The sequence below is a fragment of the Vollenhovia emeryi genome, unplaced genomic scaffold (genome assembly GCF_000949405.1).
Source record: "Vollenhovia emeryi isolate VEMERY1.0 unplaced genomic scaffold, V.emery_V1.0 DF939147.1, whole genome shotgun sequence".
Lineage (NCBI taxonomy): Eukaryota > Metazoa > Arthropoda > Insecta > Hymenoptera > Formicidae > Vollenhovia > Vollenhovia emeryi.
In genome coordinates this window covers 128,223-132,042 of record NW_011967219.1, presented here as the reverse complement: position 1 = coordinate 132,042, position 3,820 = coordinate 128,223, and positions in this window count along the sequence as shown.

Below are 3,820 nucleotides of genomic sequence, written 5' to 3'. Positions count from 1 at the left end.
ATAATATACAAATTAAATGACTTACGTGTACAGATCGAAAGCAGCTCGCTATTCCGGCCAAATGAAAGAATAATACGGCATCATTGAAACTAAGTTTATAAGTCCAATAAGAAATAATAGTGAGCAACACATACATACAGTACATGTAGTATATGTGTTGCTCACTATTTTTTATTAGACTTACAAACATAGTTTCAGTGATATCATATTGTTCTTTAATTTAGCCGGAATAGCAAGCTGCTTTCGATCATCTGTACATGTGCCATTTAATTTGTGTATTACACAAATCTTTCCACGAAACAGACAGTTTTAAGTGCGAAAGGTGCGAAAGTGCAGAATCACTCCAGCATCCCCTTAAAACGTATAAGATTGCTAATGCATAAGATTGCTATTGCATAAGATTGCTAATGCATAAGATTGCTTTTATGTAATGAGAGCGAGCAATAAATCAGTCAACAATAAATAATTTATGAAGTAATTTTATTGTTAATCTTGACATTTATCACACATCAATTAATGACTGAATATAGTTATTAGATATAATCAGTGTACTCCCTGAACCGCAATGTCTTTTAATTTTTCTCTTAACGGAAGCATAACGATAATAACAAAAACTGTATATGTATAATAAATGAGCGCAAGTATTGAGTGAGACTACGCGCGATTCGTGGTTTGCAGTGGTTCGCTAAAAATTCACGGTAATTCGTTTTTACTTTAAGAATTTACGAAACCTGCAAAATTAACTTAAAAAATTCACCAGGTGTTTTTCTCCAAGATATCTACATGAAATATAAGGATAAATAAACAAATAAATAAATAAATCTTTCGATCATCGAGTTATTGAAACCTATTCACTTTTTAAACCAAATTTGATAATTGCCGATCACGATCTTATTCGAACGGTATTGACAAAGGCATTTGGAAGTTTCCATGATCGCGGAATGTTCAACAATGAAAGGACTGACCCATTGACTGGCCACTTTTTTTTTTTCCAGGAAATAAATGGCGAAATATTTAAGTCAAATTGACACCTACTTTGACGTCAGGAAAGATAAAGTAAATGTTCTTGATCCTGACAGAATGTGGCGATAAATTCGCCAAGCATCTCGAGAGTAAAGCACGGATGAGAGATTCCGTTGAGATAAAAGATTGGCTTGCAAGGTAAATTGTTTTTAAAGAAACTGTCATTTAAAGTCTTTTGAATGTTAAAGAATAGAAATTACTTAATTTGAGGTAGAAGTTATTAAAATAGGTAATCATAAAAAAATGTACCTGACAATATACATTTGGACTGAATCTTTGGTGCCTAATAATATTTCTCGTGTGAGTTTATGTACATTCTCTGCAATAGTTCTAAAGAAAGGTGGTTCTAAAACCTATTAGTATCGGTGTTATTGGATTAATTTTTAATTTAACTATACAATTACACTATTCTAGCTTCATTTTGAAATTGCGTTTCAAGACAAGTAATCGGCACATAATGTTTTAACAAGTGGAAAATATATAGTTTCATGCAAAAAATTACTTAATTAACACGAAAGATCCAGTCAGACCGTATATTGAAACATTTTCTGTTTATTTGGATTGTTATCTTGTTGGTCAAGTTTGTTATGATTTGTTAGTGTAAGCATCGAAGATAAGAAAAGCAGTACGAATAAGTAACGTTGTCATAATTTTGAAATCATCAATTTGAAATGTATTATTGCTTAACGGAGTGTTAAGGAGATTATCAGTTCACGCAAGTGTACAGAAAGTTCTATAGTGAATGAGTTTTATACGCAGAATACTTAGAATTCTAACAGCACATATTTAAAAAACATTTTTATTATTATATGCATTTTATTATAAATGCATTAATACAGCTGCAAGCGATACGGAAGACAGATTATCTCTCAAACAAATATTAAAAACTGTTCAACAATATTTTAATACAATTTTTAGTATTGTACATTACATGTTATCGATAAATCTGAGACATTTGTCTCTGAATCTTAATAAACACGATTGTCATTCTGACAACACTGACAAGCATTTTAATCCGACAACATTATATGATCTATCTAGAATTATTGTATGAACGTAATATTTTATTTTTAAACTTTCTTTACCTCGAATTATTGTATAATACTCACAAAATTTTATACGTATGGTTTTGTCTCTAACACTTATTCGAATCCTCGTTCGAATCATTTAAATAAATAAAATAAAAATACAGATGTTTCATTTTGCACAAGTAGCAAATAACATAATAATGTAAGACACTTATCCGGAGATACAATTTTCAACAACAGGATAAAGATTTTGTCGCACGAAAGTATTTTGTTATTTCTATCTATATTCAAATAAATTGCTTTTTGGAAGAAATGTATCTTCATACTTTTCTTTTACATAATTCCAGAGACTATGAGAAAATATCCACCTGTTCCAATACTGAATCGCATCTGCACTAAGGAAATTTAGTCGATTTACCGACAACATTCATTTGCCAGAGAGAACTTTAATTACTATACCGGTATTTGGACTCCATCGAGATCCGTCAATATATCCGAAATCAAATAAATTCGATCCTGAACGACTCAATGCAGATGTACCTAGTAGCTGAAAGGCCATAACACCGTGGTTGTCGGTATGTGTTTAGAATCAAGCGCGAACAATGAAATTTCGAAGTGATTACGGATCACCACGTTGACGGCAAAAGAGACCGTCCGCGCTCTCGGAGACACTTGTGATCGTGACTTCGGTATGAATGAGCCATAACGTTGGAAGACAGCAGTCGCATTTTAATTGGTTAATGTTATGTACATACAGTCATGGTCAGAAAGGTTGGCCAACGTTTTACAATAAGTTTTTTGAATATTCATATGTATCATTACATAGATATTGGTATCTGACTCTTGAATCATTTGCAAAAAAAAACGTGCGCCAAAATTCTGTTCTCACAGAGGAATTGAAAGTCGATCGGATATTTGCATGGCTTTTATTCAATTGTTCTGCAATTCCTGTGTAAGAGCAAAGTTCTCACGTATGTTTTCCATAAGATCGATTCAAGACTCGAGCTCTCCAACGGAATATATTACAAAAATTGCAGTAATACGTACTTAAGCCGACGACATGCGACACTATTTTTCCTACTAAATTGCTTACGAGATCCAATCAGGATTTCGTCTTAAGTCATCTCATCTGAATCTGCATCTTTATTGTCTATCGCAAGCAATCCAGTAGGAAATAGTATCTTGTGCTGCTGGTTTTAGATCTCGATCTAGTCGCCCACGAGATTATCCTCCATGTTGTATGTACATACATGCTTACAATTAGATGAGAGGACATAAGATATAGAGTCCATCATTTTTTCTGGAAAACTATAACACGTACAGTAAAAATGAATAGGACATAAAATGCATATTTTAAAGAGATCTACAACTTTTGCTTAAAACATTTTTCAAAATTTTTAATATTTGGTGATATATTACATATAACTACATATAATTCATCGACATTGTTTTGTAAATAACTTTTTGATAAACAACATCCGCAGGCTAAAACCTTTTGCAGATCACTCAGGAGGTTGACCTCTATAATATATGTCCAGCCCAAGTTTATTGGAGGGGAGTATGTTAATCTAAATAATTACCAAGTAGTGTTTTCGATGGTTAATTTTTCCGATTACGTTTTCCGATTAAATTATGGACACATCCGATGAAATGCAGTTACCGATGAAATTTGATTCAAAAACAGATCACATTTTTCATCGGATATACAATTTAATCGGATATATCCGTTTGTTATTATGTAATTGGAATATCCGATTGTATTTAATCGG